A 27,424-nucleotide genomic window follows, 5' to 3' on the forward strand; every position below is an offset into this window, starting at 1 on the left:
TGAGTGGCTGATCCCATTCTTAACAGAGCCTCTACCTTACTGGGGCTGTGAACATGCGGGTTCCTTGTGACTTTTTTGTAGTGGATGTTACTCTGTGAGTTTGCCTTCTGCTGTTGTCAGCTGAGCTGAGACCCACACTAGGGAATATTACCATGAGAGCATGAGCCCTCCTTGCTGAAGGAGAGTGGTGTGTTTGTGCACAGATACAATACATCTACCTGCCAGCTCTGTTCTTGATTCCAGTGCCATGCAGGATTCTAGTATTTGCAGAGCAATCCTTCCAATATTTGTTAAAGCTATCTATGATATTGGGTAGGGTTTCCTCTTGTGTTGAAACAGTGTTACTGAATGTATGCACAGAGGTGTTTCCGTTAGGATTATTTTATAAAGCAGAAAACTAACTGAAGAGCAGCCCAGCTTGACAAACATGTTGGATTTTTCTTTAATTCCTACTGCACACAGAAATTAAGGCTGTTCTTTTCACAATTTCCCCTTGCAGGGGCGAACTTTTATGTGAGCACTTGCATACTACTGCAGCAGGTGGCGTTGTGAGGAGGTCAAGTTGTGAGGGAGGTTCAGGTTGGTTGTTAGAAGAGAAAGCAATATCTGAAAGACTGGTAATGAACTGAAACAGGCTGCCCAGGGAGGTGGTGGAGCCAGTGTCCCTGGAGGTGATCAAGAACTTGTGAAGATGTGGCACTGAGGGACGTGGTTGAGGGGCATGGTCAAGATGAGTTGACAGTGATCTTAGCCTATCTTTTTCCAGCTTTCCAATCTTAATGATTCTATGGATGGAACTTTTAAAATAATGACTCTTAGGGTTTAATTCATGACTTTAAAGCTCTTGGGGCTGTAGGTCTGATGACTCCAGGAGTCTGAGGAATACTGATAACAGTAATAGCCTTTTTGTTGATTGAGCTCAAATGAGAAATGCAGGGCACCAGCTGTGCTTGGTAACGATGGTAGGTAAGTGACAAATTCTGGGCGTACCTGGGGTGTCTTCGCTTGGCAGACATGAACCTGGACAGTTTAATTGGATATCCTGACTTGGTGCAGAGAGGCTGAAGACCTCAGTGAACACTTGTCCTTCGGGAAGGCAGGTTCCAGTGGTAGTGCCTCCCCCTTCAGCGTTGTAGAAGTACATGGTCTTGACTTGTGTTTAAACCTGGTGTTAGAGCCATCACTTGGGGGTTAAGCTGTCTGTTGAATATCAAAGGGCTCTGTTGGAGTTGCATGAAAGTCAAATCTCTGGGTCTAGATGATTAATGATTAGGAGTTGCACTGCAAATCCATGAGTTCTGCTCTGAAAGGAAGAGTAAAGCAATATATCCTGGCTGTCAGGATAGTGGCAATTCAGGCAGGCTGTATCGCTGGGCTGGAAAGCTGTTCCTTTCCAGCAAACAGCCATATGAGTCCCTACTCCCTCCTCATCTGAATGAGGAAGCCAACCACCCTGTTTAGCAGGCAAGTCAGCTTCCCTGCAGCCTGATAAATGCTCCAGGCTTGATAGTCTAGCTTCCTCCACAGCAATGCTAGTAGCCATTTGCCAGCTGTTTGCTCTGACCTGCAGCCATCAGTGTCTATCAGCACTTTTTCAGATGTGACAACATGAGATCCAGCAGACATCAAGTAATCTGCAGCATTGCCCAAAGATCTATTAGACAAACTGAGCGAGGCAGGAGCCAGAGCTGGAAATTGCCTTATGCCCCCAGTCTTAACTGCAAGAGGTATTTTAAAAACAAGGCTTAAGCTGGATAAAACAACAGGTATAAGGTAGGCTGCCTGGAAACAGGTTATAGCGAAGTATCTGCTTAGACTAACATTGCTTAGGTTTAAGTGGAAATATAGGAGGAAAGCAGCTGTATGTGAGTTTATGTGCCTTGCACGTGGGAGCAGGAGAGTTCTGCAGTGGATGTGCTGGTTTATGCAATCCAGACAAAGCTTCTGGCCAGAAAAAGTACCATCCAGGGGAAAGGATTCTAAACTGTGCTGAATGCATAGAATTTTTCTGCATATGCCATAAATATTCTGCAGTGAATAGCAATGGCTATAAAACAAATGTATATGATTTTGTTATCAGCAAAACACTTGTGCTGCCATTTGAATTCTCCTCAATCAGAAACTTTGCCAGCGCAGCAGTTTTTTTTTTTATTGTTGCAACCGACAAAGTTTCTTGGAAACAAAATCACACTTCAGAATTAATAAACGCTGATCTGGAAGTTCCCGTTCAGGGGGATGATTTGCTGGGCAGGAATTCAAATGTGCTGGTTCTCCCGCAGCAGCTTGTTCTCTTCTGTAGCACCAAGCGCATCCCCTGCGCCACGGAGCAGGAGCTGCCACCATGGCGGGGTGAGAAGTGCCCATCTCAAAGCTGCCTGTGCCGTCCCCATCGACACAGCTTTTAGGAGCTGGAGGACACCAAGGCAACGGCCCTGAACTTAAGGCTGAAATAGCAGTTTTCTGTCTGAATGTGGAGCTGGTGCTCAAGGCAGTGTGCTGTGGCTGAGGAATGAGGTTAATGGGCATGGTGGGAGAGGCTGACAGCTGGACAGGATGAGCTCAGTGGTCCTTTCCAGTCCTCGTGATTCTATGGCAGAAAGCAGCGTCTCCCCTTTCTGTAGTGCAGAGAAGCCTCCAAGGGTCACATCTGCTCTTGAAATTTTTCAGTGACTAGAAATAGATAGAACAAGAATATTCAAAAGCTGTTGTCCTAAAAGAAGAAAATAGTGGTGTGGGTTTTTTTTTTTTTTTTTTTTTGAGGTCACTGGCTTTCCTGTGTTAGACCCTAATACCCCAATGAGCTCAAATTCAATTGCCTCTGTATTTAAGCCAGCTAGATATCTCCACCTGTAATTTCATGCCCTAAAAGCACTTCTCAGTAGTCTTCAATTCTTTTCTCTGTGTTCCCAACTGTCCATCAGCGCAGTTTCACTTGTTGCCTGCTGTTTTGGGTCTCAGATTAGCTCTCTCTCTTCTGTCCCTTCCCTTTTCTCCCTATTAGGAGTTTCCTACAACAATGCCAGACCTGTCTGTCTGCCTCAGAGTGGTCCTTTAACCCTTCCTGCTCCCTTTTTCCCAGCTCACCAGATGGTCTTGTAGCAAGTATTCCTCCTGGACAGTGTGGAGGGGGCAGCTGAGAATCTCACTGCCAATTCATGCAGCTATCCCTGAACACCCACATCCATTTCGTGTTTTCCCTTGTCTGGGAGTAGGGGAATTATGTGGTTGGCAGCCCTGTTCACAGTGGGGATTGGAACTAGATGATCTTTAAGGTCCCTTTAAATCTAAGCCAGTCTATGACAAGCTTTGCCATGTTAAGCTTTGGCCTAAACAGGGGTAGTACCTCATTTTCCTGAGTATCAATTGGAGTATTGCTGCAGAAGCACTCAATGGTTCTCAATATTTTCCATCCAATCATGTATCGAACAACCCTCAGTGGCACGTGGAATGAATGAATCCGGGCTAAACTCCCCCATTTATTGGGGTGGTACAGCAGCAGCAGCCAAACTGAACAACCATTCCTGCTTAATTCTTGGCTGATGGATGAGCTGTCTGTTTTCTTGAGAGCAGGTGCAGATATTTTTTTCTTTATGTTATCCTCATTTTTCTCCTTTTCATTGTATTTCTTCTAAGCCTGTAGCCTATAGTAATAGATTAAGGAGAAGCATCTCCTTGGTGACATGCAGTAGAACCTCTGGAGAGCACAGTATGTGAATGTGGTAAGTCAATGTCTGTGTTTTGCAAAGTAATCTGTGCCTAGTGCTTTGGGAGAGCTCTTGGCACTGGTTGTTTCTGTTAATTGGGCATCACTGCTGGAGCCCTAGAAATTCCTCAAAGATGCAATTCAGCCTCACAGCTTTCCTCTGTTCTTGTCTCATCTCCCTGACTTAAACAGCAGAAGCCTGTGATGGTGCAGTGTTTAACATGGGATGTTTTCCCAAGCTGCAAAGCCTTTGGCAATGCTTGCCAAGTCATTGGCACTGAAATAGGACCTGTCTTCAGGGGATGAAGTAGGAATACTCCCTATCCACCCAGCAAACCCACTGCTGAAACATAGGAGGCAAATCAGAGATGTGGGGATTTAGAGGCTTTCTAAGGCTTCTGCTGCTGCTTGGGACCACTTCTCCTGCTGTTGCAGACTTTTCCTTCCCTTAGGCAAGAGGAAAGGACAGATGAGCAACTATTCATTTGAGTCTTGTTAGCTCTTCTCTACCTTTTGCTGTGTCTCTTCAACAGCCCTTTCTGGAACAATGCTATATCTGAAGACCCAATATGCCTGAGGGCAGGATGGATGACCTCTTTAAGTACCCTGTGAGGGAAGGTGAACCCAGGACCTCTGTGAAAATGCCTTATTACTGAGCGTGCCTTCTTATCCATCTCTTATTTTAAGAGCTCTTAGGAACAGTAGCGTTCTTCAAGATTGCTTTCATTAACTTTGGCATTAGTTTGAAGGAAATGTTAGATTACATCTTCCAGCAGCAGTTTTTAATTTTAAGAAACACTGTACTTGAACCTATCAGAAATGCTGTTTGCATACAAAACAAAAATTAAGTCCAGTGAAACTTACTGAATAAGCACTAATTGCTTCAAGTTCATTAAATATGATATAGGTTGTTTTCAAGAGAGCCTTAACTGAAAAAGAAGCTGGAGACATTTAACTGTTTGTCAGCCAGTCTAGGCTAAATATTGACTGTATCCAGAGCAGAAAATGTAGAAAAGCTGAAACTCTTTCCATTGACACAGAATGAACATTCAGAAAATAAAGAGCACTGTAATATCCTTGCTTTGGGTTTCAAAGAACTTCTCACCTGGTAAGAGCTGGAAAATACTGCTGCAGTGTGATAGTCTTATCAAAGCCTTTGAAACTACTGAATCATTAGGGTTGGAAAAGACCTCTAATATCACCTAGTCCAATCATCAACCCATCTCCAAGCCCACTCAGCCATGTCCCACTGCTGTATGGGCAGTGGTGGTTGTGAGAGCACTTGTAAAGCCTTGCCATGGTGCATTTCACTTGATGCATTTGCTTGAGCACTGAAACCAGTACTTAATGAAGGGGAAGTTTTGTTGTCTTGTATAGGACCTCTTCAACATTGACCATTTTGCACCCTCCTGTTAGGAATGCTGCTCCTGGGCTGGAGAGCTGTTGGACTTGGCATCCAGTGAGAATGCTTTCCTCCAACTTAATCTCCAAGTCTTCTGGGAAGAACTCCAAATGGACTTCTGCTCCTCAACCCATTAAATGCTTTCTGAAAAATATTTTCCCACTTCTTGAACTTGCTGGTTTCTGTGGCTCGGTCTTGCTTTAAGTAGATCTGTGGGAACCCAGCCCTCATGAATACCATGGACTTCTGCCAAAGCTCAATACAACTCCCATTGTACTCCTGTGGGCAGCAGGAATTGCTCCTGTGCAGGAGTTTGTTCAGCTCCTGCTCTCCAAGATGACTCCATCAGAGTTGCTCTGCCTGCCATCGCTAGGCTTCTAATCAGTGCTATGAGCTGAGTGGGAGAAGTGTAATTCACCATATATTGGGAAGAATAAGCAATTATTGCTTGTCAATTAAGCCTTCAGTCAGTGCATATAAACATCTGGTGATGCAGAGCTGTCTTCATTTAAAATTAGCAAACCTTTTTGGAGAGCCTGTTAATTTCCATATGCTTACCAAATTCCTTTCCTATAAAAAGCCATATCTTGAAAAAATCTGTGACTTAATCCTCTTGGTCTCTGGGGCAAGCGATATATTTTTAGTGACTAGCTAAGTGAGCATGTGGAAGCAGAGGGAGACTTGAAAGCTGCTCTGTGAAGAGCTCTGCCACTTGATCGTTTGGGCAATGGTTGCTGGCTATGATCCGTTGCCAGCTGTTCCTGGCTTGGATGGATGGGGTTGGACTCCCTCAAGGACTGTGCTCCAACCCCATGTGCTGGGACAGGGCATGGGAGAGCGTGGGGTCGGTGTTGAGGTGATGCTTCTTGACGAGCATTGCTAATAAGCTATTATAAGGCTAAGTGTAGCATGCATGGCAGTTAATTTTGGCTTTAATTTTATTTAATAGTTCATAGCATTTAATCTCTGTATTTAACTAGCTTAAATAGAATGAACATCTTGTGTGCTTTTTATGTTAATTGGCAATATTTTGCTGCTGACTGTTCCCGTGCTCTTGGTCCTTCTAAATCTTTCCCTTGACCTAAACTGAAGCTCTCTGGGCCTTTTGCTGTGTTACAGTAGAGGCTGTTTTTGTGCTATTTTTTACCGTTTTGATGCAGAGCATTCATGAAAGAGCAGGGGAACTTGAAAGGGAGCTTGTAGATGCCTTGGTTCCCCAGCCTGTCTGGGGCAATTTAGTCTCCTGGGCACATCTGCAACCACCATTCCCAAACACAGCTGCTTTGAGCAATGTGAGGCCACATACAGGATGTCCTTCCAAGGGGAAGGAGAAAACTGGAGATTTTGTCCATGACCAGTATGCTCCATTGACCAAAAGAAGTCAAATTTATTTTCCTTTGTGGCATTGCCACTGTTTTAGGTCAAAATGGAGATTACCAAGGAGTGGAAGAAATTTATATCACTTTGGAAGCATGTGAAATGAGTGGTTTGGGAAATGGTTGGCTTTGGGGAAGATGCAGAAGTGAAGAAGTTCGGCCAGAGATCAGAGCCTATTTTGGGAAGAAAATCTCCCCACCCCATCATGGCAATAATAATTCTCCATCAGCACAGCTAAGCAAGGATCATTTTTCTCCTTTCAAGTGATGATGGGTGGAACAGCACTGGAAAACTTGTGTGCTACCTGCTGTCTGATTGAATTTGAGTCAGAGAACTTCTTACTGTCCGCTAACCTCTTGCCTGGTGCTCGTAAAATGAATGGAGTGCAGTAATTCATCCTGTGTTCCCCTTAATAGACTACATCATATTAGAGGTCTAATAGGCGCTGGGAGCTCTTCTGTATAACTCATCAGAAGTGCATTTCTCCCCACCTTTCTCCAGGGTACCTGTAAATGTGCAATATGCAGTCTGTGCTCGTTGTTAAACTGGAGGTAGTCGGTATTATTTCTTCTCATGAGATGACAGAAGCTGGGGCTGCGTAAGCTCATTTGCACCAGGCAGGGTTTAGAGGCCTATATCTGAACTTTGTCCTGTCACCAGAGTTAATACACAGTGATAGATGCTGATAGCAGAATGATGGATTGGCTGAGGTTAATTTCTGCAGCGGTTGAAGGATACGCATAGAGAAGGAGTGCATCCATCTCACAAATCAGTGCTCTATACTTACATAGGGAGCAATTGCTGCTGCTCAGCTCATCAGAAGAAATAGAAATGTGACTTTGTCACATAAAACCAGGGTTCTTCATGTCTCTGTCACTTTTCCTTGCCCACTCTTTATTCTCCTTGAGAAGCTGTGCTCATACAAGTAAGAATTTATGAAACTCCATGACATGTTTCTTGAACTCTGTATTACTATCCCTGTTTCTGCCTCTCCCATGGGTCAGTGAGGTCCCTGCTACTTGCACTCCAGGGCAGCCACAGCCATCTGGGAGCAATAATGAGAGCAACTGCAGCTTTGCAAGAGTTAACAGTGCTCTTTATTGAGTTCTGTTATAGCTGCACAATTAAGCTTGGAATAGTAAGTTATGGCTAATGTGTTTATTAGGAAATCTAGTGAACCAAAGCAAACACATCCATACCTGATCTGACAAAGTTATTTTCCACTGAAGTTAATTAAAGAAGAGAACTCCTCCTGACTTGATATTTTTTGCCTTGCATCTTAAGAGCAGGTCATTTGAAACTAATTGTGTTGTTAAGCATTCTCAACCAATTGTAATTCTGGCTGCAGGGATTTCCTGGGATGTAGCTGGGCTTTGTAGCTATTGGGCACCCAGCTGGGCAGGGTTGCTGTGCTGCAGAAGGGTGGTGTTGTGGTGTTTGGCAGTGAGGAAGGGGTCAGCTTGGAAGCCAGGAGCTGGGGTGTCCAAGGAAGTCCTGGAGTGGCTGGCCTTGGCCTGGGTGATCTTGGGACCCCCAAAACATGCAGGGGGACAAATACCCCCAGGCAAGTGGTTGTGGTGCTGCTCCCGTGGTGGCTGATTAGGGCTTGGAGTGAAATAGTGAAAGATCGGTGTCAGCTTTCTTGTCTCTTGAAATATATAACTTCCTGCAAGTAACACTTAATCATCTGTACATTTCTGAGCCTCTTACACATAGATGGCTCCCAGTGAGCTCCCGAGATGCTGTGAGACTGGAACTTTGCAATCAGATTTTCTTCTCTGAAGACCAGTGTAGAGGTACTGTCAACTCTGTCATAGTGTCCAGCTCAGTATTGCAATCTCTTCAAAAGCTGTCATAGCCTCTGCCACCTGCTAAGCAGGAGCAGCATTGTTTTTAATAGTGAGAAAACACTTTTACTTATTGAGTGTTATCTAAGATTAAAAACTTTATTCAGTTACCTTCTGAGTGGTATCTTGGTACAATCTGATACACGTGTGGTAATGTGAGCTGATTTGATTTTTTTGACTGAAATATTCATCATGGGATGTGAAAAACCAAAATATTCTCCAGAAATAAATTTATATTCTGCCCCTTCTCATAAAAGATCAAATGCTTGCCACGTTCATATATTTTAAGCTTGCTAGGATTCCAATTGTAGGTGTTACCCTTTGCAAGGAATAGCTGTTTATTCATTATTCCCGCAATAAAAAGTGAGCTCTGGCTCATTGTCATTGATTTCTGTTCCACTGTGGCTGAACCTGTAGTCTCAGGGAAAGCAGAGCTGTGAATTGATGCGTGCCTGAGCTGCTTTAAAGCAGCTAAATGATTACAAATTACATCATGACAGGTCCTACTTCTGTTGCTTATTGGCAAGCCCATGTCCAACTGTTGATGCGGCTGTTCTTACAGGTGCCTTCCCAATGGGTTGAGTACCTTCCCATCCCACCCCCAGCCTCCCCTCAGGATTCTTCACCGCACCATGATCCAAGAAGGGCTTGGTTGGGTGAATCATAGAACACATCCAGTTCCAGCCCCTGCCGTGGTCTGGTTACCACCCACCAGCTTGGGTTGCCCAGTGCCCCATCCAACCCAGCCTTCAGCCCTTGACCAGGGATGGGACAACTTTGGCAATCTGTTCCAGTGCCATACCAACCTCTGAATAATGAATTTCTTCTGACATCAAACCTGTATCTCTCCTCTTCTGGTTTAAATCTGTTCTCCTTCATCCTATCACTATCAGACTGTGTGAAAAGTCAGTCCCCCTCCTGCTTTTTATAAGCTTCCTTCAAGTAGTGGAAAGATGCTGCTGCCGGACACCACAGAAAGAAGAAATAATCCAAATTATCATTCACATCCTTGAGTAGGTGATGTCCTAGCAAGCCTGCTTGGTGCAGAGCTCTGCTCTTCAGCAATCTCCCTGATAGCTTGCGTGCTGTTGGCTGTTCTTGCAAATAGCTCCTGAACCTGAGATCAGGATGCTTTTGATTAGAGCATGCTGGGATGGAGGCAGAAAGTGCCTGTGTGGTATTTCCAAAATAGGCACCTTTGCAGCACTGCTACATTATGGCCTGGGGACAGGAAAATTATGTGCCAGCTTTCTATATTGTTTTTGCTCCACAGTATTCAAATCGCTTCCTTTTAATACTCTGGCTTGCTGTGGTTGGGGTGAAGAGCTGTATGAGGTCGTGCAGCCTGATTTGAATTTTATAGCAGTTACACCACTCAGTGTGAGCAGCCTTCCCTGATTTTATTTCTTTAATTGCCATACATATGCATTCATGCTGGTGAACTGCCACTGCTAGTAATGGGAAAATCATGCTTTGTGTGGCAAATAGCTGGGGCAGCAAGGAGAGCTTGGGTGGATATGTGTTTGTGAAAGCCAAGAGGAGGATGGCTTTGAGAGATCTCCTGAGCCCTGTATGGTTGGCTGCAGTCTGGACCAATGTCATTCCTGCAGGGTATCAGATCTTCCTGTGGCTGAGGGAACTTGTGCACTGGGCGTTTCTGCAGTGATTGCTGTTGGGTTTGCAGCATAGTATTGGTTAAATAGTCATTTAAAAAATGCAGTAAGCTCCTCCATTTGATGGCAGGAGGATGGTCCAACATCTTTTCCTTGCTGGTAGGTATCTTTCTCCAAACTGCTGTTCTGCACTGTGGAAAGAACTACATGACTGGGGAGATTAGAAGCATGATGTTTTATGATGTGAAATTCCTACAAAACATTTTAAAAACAAAGGAGATTTACAGCACCGTCACATTCTGCTTCTAAGGACAGGAAATTGTTGAGCTCCTTGAAACAAGCTCATTCTGCGTGTAGATTTATAAAGCATCAGAAATGTGAAAATTGAATTTAATCTACTATAAAAAAAAAAAACAACCACAACAGCAGTGACCTTAATCCTTTAATGTTTATCTAAGGTAAGAGATGGGAAGGCAAGAACAAAGCATGAAGAAAACATTGTGCTGGCAACTGGTTAGTGCCAAGTGAGATGTGACTATCAGCTGGGCAGGGACTCATGTATGTTACCAGTTAGGATCTGTTCGCACCGTATAAAAATGACAACTCAGTTTTTAGAAGAACAGTATTGCCATTCCCAAAGTGGTGATTTCATAACCACATGTGGGAAGAAGAACCTGAATGGATTTCCTTATGGCCTCAAGTTGCCCCAGGGGAGATTCAGGTTGGGCGTTTAGAAATAATTCTTCTCTGAGAGAGTGATCAGATGCTGGAAGGGGCTGCCCAGGGAGGTGCTGGAGTCACCAACCCTGGAGGTGCTCAAGAAATGTTTAGATATTGTACTGAAGGACACAGTTTAGTGGGAAATATTGGTGATATGCTAGCAGTTTATTACCAAGTTCTTCACAGATATCCAAACAGATTAGATCTACCATATTTCCCTTGCTGAGAACCAGTTATCTTTCTAAAGAAAGATACTGGATTTGTCGGCTTCCCTTTGTAAATCTTGCTACTTTTTATACCACTTTCCATTAACCACCATATCTTTTAATTACTGTTCCCTTCATAACTTGTTCAGGAAATCTTGCACACATTTGCAATTGAATTAATGGGCTTTTCTTAAACATTGTTTTACATTTGCAGTTCCCTAGCACCCGCTGCCATCTTTGCCTTGATAGATTTACTTTTTTTAATTATTGCTATCCTCAGAAATTACCCAGTTCCCCAGACTTGACTGTGCTAAGCTCTGAGTTTTACTTCCACTTCAGATGGGGGTGATTTCCATTTCTATGAACTCATTCGTATTAGTCATCCACTTTGAATCCCAGAGCTCAAAATCCATCTCTCTGAGTACGTACTGAAGCTTCAAGTGTTCAGTTAGTTTTGGGACCATACCAAATGATATTTTGTCCATAGAAGTTGTAGGTGCACCATCCCTGGAGCTATTCAAGGCAGGATTGGATGGGCCCTAGGCAGTCTGGTCTGGTAGCTGGCAACCTTGTCCATGGCAAGGGGATGGAACTCAGTGATCTTTAAGGCCCTTTCCAACCTAAGCCATTCTACGATATTTATTCTTGACTCCATCCTGCTGTGTGGGAGGCCACTGGGGTGGATGCTGCACTGAAGAGACGATGGGAGCTGGTGGAGTTGTGCAGGCAGAGCAAAGTGTGCAGTGACTTCCCTGTTGAGATTTGTCTTTATTTCCTCCTCCCCATACCCAGGAACCCAGAGCCCTACTTCATGTGGGATGGGGGGGGGGGGGGGGGGGGGGGGGGGGGGGAGGAAACAGCACTATGGGAATCCACCTGTTCCTTGAAAGGCAGTGACTAAGATGCAGGAAATTCCCTGGGCTGATCTGAGATGGCTATCGCTTCCTGTAGAACCATAGGATTGTTGGAGTTGGAAGGGACCCTTAAAGGCCACCTGGTCCAACTCCCCTGCAGTGAATAGGGGCACCTACAGCTGGTCAGGTGCTCAGGGCAGGAGACCCATGTGTGCCCTGTGACTCTTCCAGTGGTTTTAGTGGATGCTTCTCAGGCTCAGTCTAGACACAGGGTTGTTTACTCAAAGACCTGCTTTTCTTTACAGCAGTTTAAAAAATGGCCCCTGCTAATGCAGTTTGCCGCTCTCTTTATCCCACAGCACAGTGTTGTTTAAAGAAGGAAAAAAGATTCAATTTAGTATAAGGCCGAAATCTGCCCTGAAAGAGCTGCTTGCAGTTTCTTTTTGTATGAGAAAACAGGAGTATGCAGCCTGAAAGCCATTGTGCTCACAGGCTTTTACTGTGATCAAAAGAAATCCTTTCAGCTCCCTATCAGCACTATGTCTACACCCAATTTGCACTGATGTGGCTGTGCAGGGCCCCCAGATTTGTCTTGATTGGTATTTGCAAATATTTAATTGAAGGGTTTGATGTGACTGTGTGTGCTAGGACCTTATAGGTTAAGGGAGAGCATCAAGTCTTGCAATGTTAATTAGAAGAGGTAAGCAAACTACAAAGGGAAATGCATGCTAGCAGCCTGCTTGGGATGGGTCTGCTGTCCCAAGCGTGGTGTAGGGAACTGGAGGGTCCAAAGAGCAGAAATAACCAGGACCAGAGAGATCTCTGCACTCCAAAGAATGGTAGTAAGAAGTCTGATGAAAAGTGTCAGCTAGAAATCGCTTGTAGTTATTCGTTAGTGACAGCTTGCCTGCATGGGAAGAATTTTCCTGTTCCAGCTGGGGGGTGTGATGGAAGGGGCCTATTAAGTGCAAGTAGAACATGGAAGAAAGGAGAAAGATGGGGAAGGCGGGGGATAGGAAAAAGTGCTTTTTAAATTCAGCATAAAGAAATAAAGATTAAAACCTTTGCTTGCTGAATCTGGAATGCTAGGGAAGTGGTGCGCAAGGAAGTTGAGCAAACCAGCGGCCTTGATGAGATTGTTTGGACAGAGTAGCATTGAATCTGATCCCTGAGCAAAACATTGCTTAAAATCTTGTAAACAAAGACTGCTGGGAGCACAAGACTGGAGCAGCTGGGTGGGCTGCAATCCGACAGCACTCTGCTCTGGATGTGGCTGCTCAGAAACACTGCTTTCCTTTTATTGCTGTAAGCAAGGGGGTAATTCATCAGTGTGTTTTTCTTTTCTTTTTTTCTTTTTTTTTTTTTTTTTTTTAAACATCGCTAACCCTGCAAATTAAAAAGGGACCCATGAGTAATTAGGCTTTTCTTCTTCCTTTGTTAAGTGAATAAGTGATGGTGACAGCTGAAAAATGCACGTGTTTTTCTCTTTCCAGTTCCGCAGACCTTGGAGGTCCCCGAGTGCAGGAGAAAATGTTCCGAGATGCACATTTTCTTGTGTTCCCCACGGAATATTTTTCTCTGGCTTTTCAGTGCTGTCTACACAGGTTATAAATCTAGCTCAGTAGAAGCAAGGCAATTTTTAATGGAATTTTTTTGTTAAAACTAATTAAACATCTGTCTCCCTCATCACCACAAATGGACAGAAGATTAACTACAAAATAATGGCCGGCTTGGAATTTGAGCAAGGAGTTTGGAAGACTTAATAACTTGCATCCACCTCCTGCTTTATAGGTTACTGTGTTTTCTGGGTGTTACAGGAAATTGCTGGCTGCTCAGGATAGTGGCCACTTGAGATGGCCGTAGAGCAGAGTTAATGCAGGCAAACATTCAGAGGGTGGGAGCTAATTAAGACCACCATCTCCAGCGGTGATTTTTAATCCCTTAATCATGTCTTCATCATCTGCAGTTTGCAGGCGAGCCTCGACTTCGCGCATCACGGTTCTGTCAAAAATCAAACTGTCTGTTATGGAAATGCTGCAAGGCTCTTGACAAAATTGGAGCAGACACCTTTACTTTGCTCTGACATTTAGTTGTAGGCAAGGCTTAATTAGGTTTTGAGAGTGATCACCCTTCCTGCAAATGGTGTTTTTGCCAATATCATGCTTTGTAATTGTGGGAGATGCTCACAAAGTAGCCCTCCCAGCACCACACTCATCCTTTCCCCTGAAGGTAAGCAGCTGCAGATGTCATTTCCCCCAACGTTAAGGTTTGTGGCTTGATGAAGGCAAGCACCAGAAAGCCTCTCTCCATCTGCTGAACTTCAGATGAGTGCTGTGGGCTTGGGGCATAATGGTCATAGTGGTCTTTTCCAATCTGAGTGGCTCCAAGATCACCCAGTCCAACTTCAGTTCACCCCACCATGCCCACTGACCACATCCCTCAGTGCCACATCCCCGTGGTTCTTGAGCACCTCTAGGGATGGTGACTCCACCACCATCACCACAGCTGGGCAGCTGTGCCACTGCATCACTGCTCCTTTAGAGAAGAAATTTCTCCTAACAAGGGCTCTCCTGCTTAGCAGGAGCTCCTTGAGACTGCAGAGAAATCTCTTCAGTCAGAGCTTCTTTTCATCTTTTATTTAGTTTTTAATTGTTAAGCAGGTTGATTTAACGCTTCTGCTCCTATTATTCTGTCCTGGTTTCAGATATAGGAGTCCTTCAAATATTTTGGCAAGAAATCTGTGAGTGCATTGGCTTGATATTCTCCCACATTTAATATTTTGATGTAGCTCTTTTATTTCCTTCTCCTTTCTTTTTCTCTTTCGGCACCCCACCTTCATTTGTTAAGGAAACAAATCTTCAAAACAAAAGAACTTCTTTGTGTTTATAATGCTGTGAATAAATGAATGTGGGCTCTGTGATTAATGTGCCTTTATGCAGTGTATCATCATGAGGGGACAGCGAATGCTTCGTACTCATGTTCTGGAGAGCGGGTGGGGAGCTGGAGGCAGCATCCAGCATTCTGGGAGAAAGAAACAGAAATGAAAGGATGATGATGCTCTGAATGTAGAAGTAGTTTATTGCAAGAAGTCAGAGATAAGCTTTAAATCTAATGATCCTGTGGTTTGTGCAGGGCAAAACTAGGGAGAACTGTTTTCACAGTGATCCTGTGGTTCCAAGTCAGGAGGGTGCAGCTGCAGCTCCCTCTGCTTCCCCATCACTGCCAGCAATGGGTGGTCATGCTTTGCCAGTGGGCAGAACCCCATGGCAGAGTCCATAGTGATTTCAGAACAGAAATGAGGTGGTGAATCCATGTGTAAATCATTTTCCCCTTCCAGGTGGTAGCATGGAAGTACTGGGAAGAGAAGGATGCCGTGGGGCAGGAGGAACCTCTTCCCATGACAGCTTAGCTTCCCCATGTACCCAGGCTGGTGTTTGCCCTCAAAGAGCTGGGCTCTGTGAGCAAGCACAAACAAAACAGTGGTACTTTGGCACTAATAGAAACCAATAGCATGGTGCCAAAACAGGGTAGATGCAAACCCTATAAAAACAAAGGTTGGAGCCAAGATCAATGTCTTTGACATTCAGCTGCTTTTAGCACTGAACTCACATAGGATATTCACTTAGCAGGAGAAAATGAGGTTAACACTGTTAGTTGAGAGAATAATTAGGCAATCTCCAATTTCTTTTTTTTTTTTTTTTTTTTTTTTTTTGTGAAAGTTCCATTGTTTTTGTCTGACCAAGGTTGTGAAATTGAATATTTCTGCTATGGAACATCTTCAGGAGGGAATGGGGGACAGGCATTGGTACTTCATATCATATCTCGTGCTTATTATCCTGAGGGATGGTGTGGCTTTATGCTCACTTCCTTGGTGTTGTCTGTGCTGGAGATAACTGCCTTCGTCTCACTGAGGTCTTTGAATCTAGCAAGGCTCGACATCTAATGCAATTTGAATAATCAACAGAAGCAGATAATGAAATGTTGGTGTCAAGAGGAAAATTCTTACAGCTTAATGTCCTAGTGCAGAGCGTGGCAAGATGTACTAAGAGTTTTGTAGCCTACTAAACTAATAATGAGGCTGGCTGAGCCATCAGCGTACATATGTGCCTAGAAATTAACCTTTAAAGCTGCTGGGTTCTGTCTGGGAGTCTAGGCTGAGAGATTTTCTGTATAGAATGAGGGTTGTTGGTTCCTCACCTGATGTAGGACGAGTGAAGCTTTGGGTTGGTTTGTGTAGGAAGGTTGAATTTGTATGTTTTCATCTGTCACTGTCTGCACCTGTGAGCATCCAGGAGGGTATACAAGGAATGCCTTGCAAGAGGTGCATCTCTGCCCTGATAAAATCCCTTTGTATCTAACAGCACTTTATGCAGCATCAGAAAGATTATTCAGATCTTCAGTTTTTGGATGATAACAGGAAACAAGAAACTTGAGCTATGTAATAGTTCCAGTCCATTTGGGATAGAGGGCATTAAAACCTAGCAATTTCTGTAATAGTGGTGTCAATAGAAAGCCTGGGGAAAGTGAGATGAAGGAAACACGTCTTCCAAATGACACAATTGAGGTGCATGTGGCAACAGATGCTGTTTGGAAGAGGATGGAGGAGCCTGTCTCTCTTACCTTCATGTTAAATCACAGAAAACAACTGTTTTGAACTTTTTTCAGGGAAAAAATAAACGTGGGGAAAAACACTGCTGAGCAAGAACAGTCTGTCTTTTGAGCTTGGAGAAAGCACGTGTGTGTGATATAAAATCCAGGCTATGTTATGTGCTGGAGGCTTCACTGAAGGTCCTGGCCCATGCATTGCTCTGCCCATATCCTGCTGTGGGTGTGCAACACAGAACAGAGTTTGCATTCATTGCTTGCACTCAGGGAGCCAAATCCAGCTTGACCTGAGAGTTTTCTGGGTTTTGCAGATGTTTGCTGTCCTGATGCAAGCTCCCACATCAGTTTTACAGATGGCTTCACATGCAGGGCAGGAGGAGAGAAAACCCTCTGAGTGGACTGGAGGTTGGAATGAACCTGTTTAATTATGCTTGTGTGCATTTCATTAGTCCATTTGCGTTCTCAATGTGTTTAAGTTGAGGTGCAGCTGTGTTAATGAGGCCAATGTTGTGTGCTAATCAGTGTGATTAGCACTAGTACGATCTCCAATTGTTTTCCAGTATTTTCTTTTGCTGAGCTTGTTCACTGGCAACTGATCCTTGCATGCTGGCTATGAAAACATCCTTCTCAAAAATAACGTGTTTCATTCTGGAGGGATTTCAGGCCTGTTTAAGAGCAGAATTCCTGCAGTGACTTCTTGCAAGCCCACACCATTTCTCCCCGCCACTTTCATTTTGAACTTTCCCTGTCTTCTGCAGCTGTTTTCTCATGATTATAAAATTCTTTCCTGTGAAAGGCTCTGATATAATTCTGCCCTGGCCAGGACAAGTTGTGCTTGAGTTGTGTGGCAGAGTGAGATGCTCCATGACATAGAACCACTGAGGTTGGAAAAGGCCATTAAGGTCACCCAGTCCAACCATCAACCCACCCATGCTCAGCGCCGTATCTACCTTTCCCTTGAACACCTCCAGGGACTCCATCACCCCCCTGGGCAGCCTGTGCCACTGCATCAGCACTCTTCTAATTAGCATTTGTTCCTAGTATCCTTTCCAGAGGAGGAGGGTGGGGGGCTTTAGGAACCTAGAACCCAGTAAGAACCGTGCAGGGCCAGTGTTGTTTGGAACTGGGGCCCCGGGCTCCTAACTAATATAGTTTCACCCTATTTGTTTAGGAGTCTGGAGTTTGGTGAGAAATAACTCTTCTGGAAATGGGTGAGACTGCAGTAAAGCCCAATGTACTCACATTGATAAGAGCAGTAATATGTAACCCAGTTCTGGGCAGGATCTGGGATGCTGTTCAGTCTTCTCTGGAGTCACCAGAAATGAAAGGAAGGATGGGGGAGAGAAAAACAGATGTCCCAGATACAGCATTTCTGATAAGCTGACTCCCAAAATAATCTTGCTTTGTAAAAATGGATTTTGCTCTTCTTTCTACAAAGAACAATAGCGTGAGTTCCTGCTTCCACAAATCCTCTCTGAAGGCACAGCACTACATAAATCAAACTCTGTTTCGGAGACTTTATTTATTTAATCTTTAATATTTAATTTAAACCATCAGTTTGGAATGACGCGTATTCACTTTCAAAGGGCGTCACTCCTTTATTTTTCTTCCTGTGAAGAACAGGTATTGCCCTTTAGTAGAAATTTTACATCACGTGAGAGGAATGGGGAAGGCTGCAGCCTTCCTTCCCAGCACACAACAGCAGTTTTTTCCTTACAAGTTCCCTTGATCCAGGAAAAAAACACTTTAAGTTCCAGCAGTAAGTATTGAAATGAATGTGTCACTCTTCCAAGAGTTTGTTCAGTGTGGAAATAAAATCTGCCTTCACGCACAGGCAATCTACAGGATTTCAATTTACAATTCATTGGGCTTCATAGAACAGCGTGTAACTTTTTTCTTGTGCGTGTAGAAGTGTCTTGAGGAGCATCTTCATCTGCATAAACCGGGGAGTAAATGCTGGTTGAGGATTCATAGGCCTACAAAAATGTGCGTTACTCTTGATTTATCCTTCTGATAAGATTTATAAAGAACAGCAATGGTCTCTGTTATGGGGAATAACTCCAGCTGGTATAAATATAGGTAAAATTGATGGCAAAAGTGGTGTTATCAGCCCGCAGAATGAGAATCAACACGAGCTAAGAGATGATGTCCAGAGTAGAGGAATGCATTTCCTATTTGCGCAGAAGGGGTACGTGAGCTCATTTGGGTATGCAAGGAGAATTCTCATGCATGACATGAAGCAAGAGCAATGAGAATGATGTTGCTATTGCCCCACTCATTGAAATAACTGTGTACACTTAAGTCTCCGCTGCTGGATTCAACTCGTTTATTGCTAGATCATTTGACACTTTCCAGTATGATACAGAGACTTAGAATGCATGCATCTCAGGAGCCCTCTATCTAATTTCCTTGCAGATTGCAACAAAATGTAAAAGCAAAGCCTTGCATTAGTTGTATGCCATCAAATCAGCTTTGCTGTCGTTATGTAAAAATACTTGAGAAAATGATGTATTTGTCCTGAGAAAGAAATGACTCGAGGAAGATGCTGGAATATCTTATCTGATGGGGAGGCAGTGTGCAAACAGCAAGCCTGAGTGTGCTGTGTTGAGATCTGACACAACAGAATGACATCCTGGGCTGCATCCCCATCTCTGGGGCTGGGAATGACTCCTGGTCTTGGTGCTGGTTTGCTGGGTGATGAGTGCTGCAAGGAAGGCGTGCAGGGTGCTCTGTGTCCCTCCTGGCTGCTGGGGTGGGAAACATCAGCCTTGTAAAGAAGAAAACACAAATCTCTTTGAGGTTGTGTGGGGGGAGAGGAGGCTCAGATTGCTCTGTGAGTTCAGAGTGTCACAGGGTTTGTGTGCTCAGGGACTTTTCTCCTGGCTTCGAGCTGGGTGTTCTGAACACACAGCTCATGTGGGGCAGTGCCTCCCCTGTTTCTGTGCCTTCCCAGCAATGCTCACCCTGTTCTGTGCCCTACAAAGGCGCAACACCCTTCTGTGGTGCCTAATGCCACTGAGTGAATTAGCGTCTTCCTGCTCTGTCTAGGAGTAATTAATGAAAGCATTAACGAGACAGGTTCATTCTGTGATTAAATCTGTTGAAAAAGGACAGCAAATGAATCTGAGTTGCCACACCTGCAATAACAAACTCAGACAAATAAAACATTCTTGGGCACCTCCATTTTTCAGGCTGGGTGCAGTTAGCTTAACTTCAGGTTGCAGCCTTGTCTCAATATATTTAACCACTGTGGCTCCTGCAGGTAGAAGTTCAGGTGTGATAGAAAGCATTTAGCAAAGAGTGGCTGCAGAGAGGTTTGTCATGAAGGTGGAATATCCTGTTTGTACTCTCCAACTTCTGTCATTCTCCAAAAACTGCAAGCTAATGTGGTCTTAGCTGAGCTGGTGTGATAGATGGCTGCATTATAATTGAATTAGTTGGGAAGCATTGACCTTTTTGATATATAATGTCTCTGAATGTGAACAACAAATACAAACTAATGCTTTTATGAGTTTGCTGGGTGAGTTTTGTCATCAATTGACTAGTGATAAGTAAGATGTTGTATACTCCAGTCAATGGAAAACATGTTTGCAGGTCCTGTGCTTATAACTCTGTACTCTGTGAAAGCACCTCTGCAGGTGCAGCTTTTATATTCTGAATTGTACCCAAATGTGAAGTCAGGTCCTCAGAGGACCTTATACTTTTGGGTAATGATGAGCCCAGCAGTCAGTGCTTGGTGTTAATTGTTTGTGCCCGTGCTGTGTGGTCAGATTAGCTGACAGCGACCTGATGAGATTTCTGCTGTTTCTGCAGCACCACTCCTGGTCAAAATAGTTGTAAATCTATAGCTGTTACCTCCACAAGTCATACTGAAAGGGAAGTTAGAGGGGGAGTGCCATTAGAGGAGAGGAAGCTATTTGCAAATTGTTCATATTGTTTGTTTGTGCTGTGTTGTTGCACCCTGGGTCCTCCCGACTTCAGAGCAGGAAAGGATCTGTGCTATTTATCTATTATTTAGTTTGGTTTTGATGGGAAAAATCACTATTGCTCTAACCTGAGACATTTTATTAGTGACTTCTTTGCCATGATAAATTCACATAATGCTACCTGCCACTGGAGACAAAATAATGTGGACAAATGCCCACCACCCCAAAGGCCCCTACTTTTGTAGCAGGAAGATTGCTGCTGTGCCTCGTGCCTGTCTGCAGATGCAGTCAATTCAAGGTGTCTTCTCTGAGTTTTCTGCACTTTCCAAGCACAGTTTGTAGGTGCTTTCTTACCCACAGGAGTTACCAAACTCCTTTCCAGATCTGAGCCTTGCCTGACGTCAAGCAAATAACTCCACAGCAAAAGCCACTTCTTCTGGGTACTATTGATTTAGGTAAAAGCATAAACGTTGCCTTCCTCCAGTCTGTGTCTCTGGCCTCAGGCTCTTCCTTTTCCTCTGTGGGATCAATTACCTTCTTATCCTCTGATGCAGAGTCTGGCATGCCCTGCTGGAGTGCAGATACAAGGGCACCTCTGTGACAGATCAGATCAGATGGATCCCACTGATGCAAGGTCTAGTCACTGTGGAGAGGCAGCAGCAGACATCTTAGGGAACATTGTAGACATGCATTCCCGGGGCACAGTGTTCACCTAAGGGGGGACAAAAAAAAAACCAAAAACACAAAACTTGAGCATTATGGAATGCTGAAAGTGAAACTGGTATAAGCCATAAAAGAGCAAAGCCAGAACAGTCTGCTATGGAAAAAAATTAAACTATTCTCATTGTTTTTCTCTTTAAGTATTTAAATTTCCCATATTCTAAGTAAATCCTGTAAAAACTGCCATATCAGATGTGGTTCTACATGGTCCCCTCTGATAAAGCAGTTATAGAAGATCTAGGCTTGAGCATGCATGTAATCTGTCAGATACTGCAAGAGAATGTATTTGTATGGACTTGGAATAACTAATTAAATTCAGTGGAGATGTAGAAGGAAGAGATTATTTTTCTCTCTGACCTGCTCGTAGTCAATGGGAGAAAAGATTAAATGCTAGGAAGGTTTCAATCTATTTATTGTGGTTAAAGAGGCTCATACAGGATGTGTCACCAGCAGTTTACTGTCTCCATAATGTAATTTAAGTTACTGTGATCCACGTGGGTCGTTTGTCTTTCATCTGCCATTTTTCCCAGCATGAGGAAGCATGATTTCCTGGCTAATAGAAGCGAGTTGTTGCGATGCATCTTATTTATGCCGCGTGTTATTTGATGTGAATGATCCAGTGACCCACAGCAGGGCTGTTATGAGGAAAAAGAATACAAGAGGATGAGAATTCTTGAAGATGTGGCTCAAAGGAACAGATACTAGGAGCAGGGAAAGGTACAGAGATCTGGGCTGAAACATGTGGGATGGCTTTTCTGGTTCTTCCATAAAAGGTTTCCCCCCAAGGAACCTGACCTTGCACCCTGTACAGTGGTTACCTTCTGCCTTCCTTTTGGCTGTACCCTCTACACTGTTTAATTTGTGAGAACCTTGGAGCATCTGGTTGATACATGAACTTTATTCCCATAGCAAAGATGGAGGAAGGAGATAGAAATTAAAGCAGATCTAAAGAAGTTTTAAGAAGATCTAAAGAGGTTACGTGGAGGTGCATCCTACCCACTGTCAGATGTGAACACAGTGATTCTAGGGCTGCTCCCAAAATAATTGCTTCCTGGAGCAGAACTCACAGGGGAGATGGGAAACCAGAGCTTAAAACAGCAGGGAGACAATTGTGAGAGCTAAAGGCAAACAAATGCTACATCTGATCTGCCAGAAGGAGTCAGAATTAATCCTCTCCATTACAGTGACTGGTGTTTCCCTGAGCCCTTGGGTCCACCTTGAAAATAGAATTTTTCTGTCCTTTACTTGCCAGTGAATAACAAAGGCTCTTCCTTCATTTTTGAAACCTCAGAGAGGAAATTAGGGGCAAGGGGCAAGTAGGGTAGTACCCAATGTTTCTGTGAGGCACCTGGGGTTATTGTGGACACAAAGCTGAGAGGATGCCAAGGGTGGATGAGGCTTTGGATGCTGATGCTGAGCCTTCCGAAGGTGCTCACATCCAAGAGGAAAACTGTGATAAAAGTTTCACTTCTAAACCCAAGAAGGATCAAGTACCAGACAAATCCCTGATGTCAATGATAGCTTCTTCATTCCTAGATGCCTTTGTTTGGAGGCTGAGGTCTTTGTGAAAGATATTTTTAATCAAATTATTGGGTGAAATGCTATCGACTGTTATTCTGCAGGCTGATGAGATAATAGTCTCTGCCTGCCCTAAAATCAGGCTGGGCATTTTAAGAGGCTTCCATAAAAAGGCCATCCTAGCAAATAATTACAAATAATTACTCAGGGTGGTAAAAGCAAAGTGCTTGTGAATTCCTTGGTGTCCATGAGAGGTTTAAGGACTGTTGCACGTTACCTTGCTGCCAGTGGGGGCAAGCTGATGCCTGATGATACATCTAGAAGACCTCCAGGTTTCAGTGGGCACTTAGTGCTCTTTCCCAACCTTAATGATTCTGAGATCACCTATTTCAATAATTGGCCCTTGCTTGCTAACCATGTGCCTCAGTGCTACACCTCCCTGTTTCTTGAACACCTCTGGGATGGTGACACCTCCCTGGGCAGACTGTGCCAATGAGTTAGGGAAGCAGTGCCAGGGCTCAAGGCAGGGCTGCCTCCAGAGCATTGCTGGAGGTGAACGATATTCCTTCAGCATTTCCCTCTTGCAGGAGGGTAATTTTTATTTTTCCTCTATAAAACCATGACCAGTAAGACTTGGGGATGGGCCAGTAACAAACAGAGAGACAGATTGCATAGAGGATTCACCTGAACTTGCAAGAAATCAGCATGCACTTTGCACAGCTTGGAAAAACCTTCACCTCTCTGGTGTGTGGTATGGAAGGAAACAGCTTCCCCAGAGCTCATGTGGTACAAACATGTCCTCAGCTCCAACCTATGGCCACGCACAGCCTGCTGCTAAGCTGTGGCCATGGCCATCTTGCAGAGCAGACAGGTGGTCACCTGTCACACTGGGAGGGAGCGGTGCAGAAGCAGAGTGAAACCTGAGCACAGATGAGCATAAGCCACGCTGACTCCATCTGCGCAGCCCTCCAGCACTGCAAGATGCTCCTTTTCTCCTAGGAGCTTTGTTTGAAACATAGCCCTTAATTATCTCTTCCTTTTTCTTCCTAAACCAAGTTGTACCTGTGTTTTTGTGTGCGTGTTCACTCAAGGAAGAGAGTCTGAATGTGCTGCTCCTAAGAAGTGCCTGAATCTGTTGCTTGTGGTTAATGATGCATTCAGAAAAAGCTGAACTAAAGAGTTCAGGTGAAGGCTCATTTATAACATAGCAGTCATGAATACAAAGACTTGAGTTGTTGTGGGAATGCTTCACTTGGTCACACAAGCTTAAATGTGAAGTTTCTGGTCTCAGGTGTATCAGCCTGTGACCACTTCAGTCGTCTGTGTTTTTGTACATGTCTTAAAGGTTTGTTTTGTGAATGCTTGAACATACAACATTTCTAACGGGCACTTACACCAGCAACAGGTAGTTGTTCCCATCCCACTGGAAAAGAATTCAGCAAAACAGAGGGAACCATAGAGTCATTAGTGTTGGAAAAGACTACTAAAATCACACAGTCCAACCAGTATCTCACTCCCATTGTGCCCACAAACAGTGATCCTCAGTGCCATAACTCCACAGTTCTTCAGAGCCTTCAGGAATGGTGACTCCCCCTCCTCACTGGGCAGCTCATTCCAGGGCAATGTCATTCTTTCTGAGAAGAGATTTTTCCTGATATCTATCCTGAAATTTGTTTTAAAATTTAAGTCAGTGCTCACGGAATTGTTTTGTTATCCACTGTGCTTCAGATTTTCCATTCTCTTTGTTTGTAAGTAATTTAGGGGGAAAAATCGTCCAGGATTAGTGTCAAGTGTTCTGCTTTGAACGTCTGGCATAACCTCCAGTCAGTACATCTGGTATGGGTGGATGCTGCTCAACAGACTGTTTTTTGTTGTTGCTATATTTAAAGAATCCTGTGCCAAAACCTGTTTAGCTGAACACGATGGCTGCCCATTATCAATCACGCACTGCGCACTGGCCACAGAAGCCAACTTAAGCAATATTGGTACCCTACTGAGATATCTGAGGGAGTGCAAACGTGGAGTGCTGGATAAAAATAGCAAGCTGCAGGCTGCTTATTGCTAAGTGCTATTTAACAGAGCAGGAAGTTAGGGAATTTGTCTTAACCTCTGAGAGAAACAAACGTTCTGCCCAGACTCTGATGGGATGAAAGCATCCAGGTCAGGGCCAAGGCAAAATGAAATGTATTATGTCCAAATCACAGAATCATCTTTCATCTCTCAAAAAGAGATTTATCAGGAAATGATTTAGGAGTTCCTGAGATCTCCTGAAGCATGAGGAGGGCAGATGTGTGCAGCCTTGGCTTGAGGGCATGTCACCATCCCTAAACCTGGGAGGAGAGGCTGAACAGGGAGGATGAGAATCTGGGAGGAAGGTGGAGGCTATGAAGGAGTTAGACAAGAAAAATGTGCCAGCAATTGAAGGAAAGAGATGAAAGGGAAAAGGAATGTGGAAAACAAAGTGCAGACGTCAAGGAAAGGTGGGGAGGGGAAATGATGATGGTGCTAAAATTGGAATGGGGACAGAGAGATCTGCTATGCTTCTCAACCCCAGGCATGAGATTCCCAATGAAGCTGCTGCCCATCCTGGCTGGGGTTAGAAGGGTGAGGACTGGGGTCTTTGGTGTCCAGATGGGAAAGTGGGGGATGTGGTTCCTGCAGCATTCTGGGCTCTTTGGGAGTTTCCTGTTTGGGGCCATCTCTGCACATTTCAACCCTCTTCTCTCCAGAGCTGCCTTCAGTTCAGGACACACCACTGTGTGTGAAACCAGCTGCAGCATTTCACTGTTTCAAATCAGTTTTTGCAGGTAACTCCTAATATCTGCTACTGGTCACAAACAGCTTGTGAGAGCCTTGCCATCTATTATACGTAACTTCTGTGTGCTGAGGGGGAAGTGAGGGAACAACAGGAAGAGCTCAAACTGTGCTCCAGCTGCAGCCTGGGTTTGCTTCTGCCTTCTTAGTACTTGCAGTTCTGAAGGACGTGGAGAGCTTTGTGGTGAATTCTGGTTGCCTGAAGGCATTCTCTACAAGATATGGTGTAGGGCTGAAGTCATCTAAGCATGCAATTTACAACTAAGCGCCTACTTAGAGCACAGAACTCTCAGAGAGAAGCATGGAAAAGGGGGCTCAAGGACACTGCCTCTTTCATTTCTGTGAAGTGGTGGGTGAGAATAAATTCAGTACAAACTCTTTCCATTTGCCAATATCCATGTTTACCTTTTCTTCTTTTATTAGTTGTTGCATGCATATGTTTTTATATCAGAGAGAGGGAGAGAGAATCACAAAAAATGGCAAAGACCCCTAAAGGTCATCATCCCATCACCACTGTACTGCTGAACCATGTCACTCAGTGTGACATCTACCCTTTTCATATATTCGTGTGTGTGTGTGTATATATATATACGTACACTGAATCATGTGCAATTTTTTTCAAAGTCAGTGGAAGGACTTTAATGTATCAGTGGGTTTTGGACAAAAACCCTCTCCTGGCCCCCTGTTTTTTCCAGAAAAGCAGAATTATCTGTACCCAAGTTTGTCACAGTAAGTAAGAGGCAGATGTCCACGGCATGCAGGCAGTCCTTTGGGTGGATTCATTTAGGGAAAAAAACATGACATTTCACCTCCTGAAGATTACTGTGAGATGAAATATGAGGCTTTATCCACCTAGCAACACCTTTATTAAAAACTCTCTGCAGTATTTCCTGGGTAGCACAGCAAGTAGACCATCAGCAATGGAATAGTGCCCTGATGCTGGATGAGCTCTGGCAAGTGAGAGTGCCTCGGTGCTGCACGTGTATCACGCAACAACCGAGGTGCTGATTGCCCTATGCAAGCCATTCCCTGTGCCAGTGACCCCATCCCAACCAGTGCCACCGTCCTTCTGTGAGACGAGGTTGGGTACCAGGGCCCCCAGCCCCCCGTGCGATGTGGTTCGGTACCGCGGAAGCACCGAGAGGCAGCAGCGTCCTCAGCACGGTGGGCGCAAAGGGGCGGATGCTGGGGGGACGAGGCACCCCGCATCGAGCCACAAGTGGGAAGATAGCCCAGCAGAAATGCACCCCTTTGTACCAAGACACCCATGGGTTTGGGGTGCGGGAAGGACATAATGGGGCTGAAAGCTGGACGCTAGGAGGCTGCAAAATCTACCGTGTGGGAAGGATTTTATAAAGCCTAAAAGATGTAGCATCCCTGGTAGGGCGCCGAGCCCCGGTGCCGCAGCGCTGGCTCCCGCCGGGCTGAACCCCCTCCTGCAGCTGCGGGCTCAGGAGGCGGCGCGGGGAGGCTCGGCTTGTGCAGCCCCCTCCCTCCTCCCGTCCCTCCTCCTCCTTCTCCCGTGCCAACCTGCTACCGCCTTTGTCAGCGCAGCCCGGCGCTATGGCATCCTGCTGGGGCTTTGGGCTCTTCCTCCTCCTTCTCTTCCTCCTCCTCCCGGCTGGGAAGCGGCTGCTGCAGAGGAAGGGGCAGCCCTGACGGCCGCGCTTCCCTGGCAAGAGGCAGGCGGAGCCCCAGGTGAGCATCGGGGGGGACGTGCGGGATGGGGTGTAGGGGACGAGTGGTCCCCATCTGTCGGGAGAATGCAGGGATTGGGGGGGTGGGAGGTGACCTCAGCACCGGTACCCCCACAGATTGGAGATGTGGGGTGCAGGATGGAAGCCCCCAGTGCTTTGCTAACACCTGGGGTGTCACCTCTTTGCTGGGCTTCCCCAGGAAGGGGAGACTCAAAAATCTTGAAACTCCATGACTTTGGCGTGGCGCATAGTTCCACACAGATTGTTTTGTCTCTAGAGGTGACCAACACTGTGAGCCCCAACCTGGGCCCCCTAAATCCCTGTTGGAGATTCTGCACCCCCTGGGTTGAGGAGCCCATCTGAGTGAAGTCAGATCTAGTGTGTTTGTGGGTTTGCCATGTAAAAATGCAGGTAGAGCATGG

The 27,424-nt window shown here is 44.9% G+C and overlaps 1 protein-coding gene across 2 annotated transcripts in view; it reads left to right on the forward strand.

The window, feature by feature from the left end:
- The window catches only part of MINAR1 (membrane integral NOTCH2 associated receptor 1), a 50,905-nt gene that overhangs the window by 7,496 nt on the left and 15,985 nt on the right, over positions 1 to 27,424 (forward strand). The window contains exon 1 of one of the 2 annotated variants that reach the window (XM_052672154.1): positions 26,835 to 27,003. The exons of the other annotated variant lie outside the window; for it this stretch is intronic. The gene's annotated coding sequence lies outside the window, so the exon portion shown is untranslated. Of the gene's footprint in view, positions 1 to 26,834; positions 27,004 to 27,424 lie in introns of those variants that run through there. 2 annotated transcript variants of the gene reach the window in all.

This window comes from Tympanuchus pallidicinctus, unplaced genomic scaffold, assembly GCF_026119805.1.
Source record: "Tympanuchus pallidicinctus isolate F22 unplaced genomic scaffold, pur_lepc_1.0 scaffold12, whole genome shotgun sequence".
Lineage (NCBI taxonomy): Eukaryota > Metazoa > Chordata > Aves > Galliformes > Phasianidae > Tympanuchus > Tympanuchus pallidicinctus.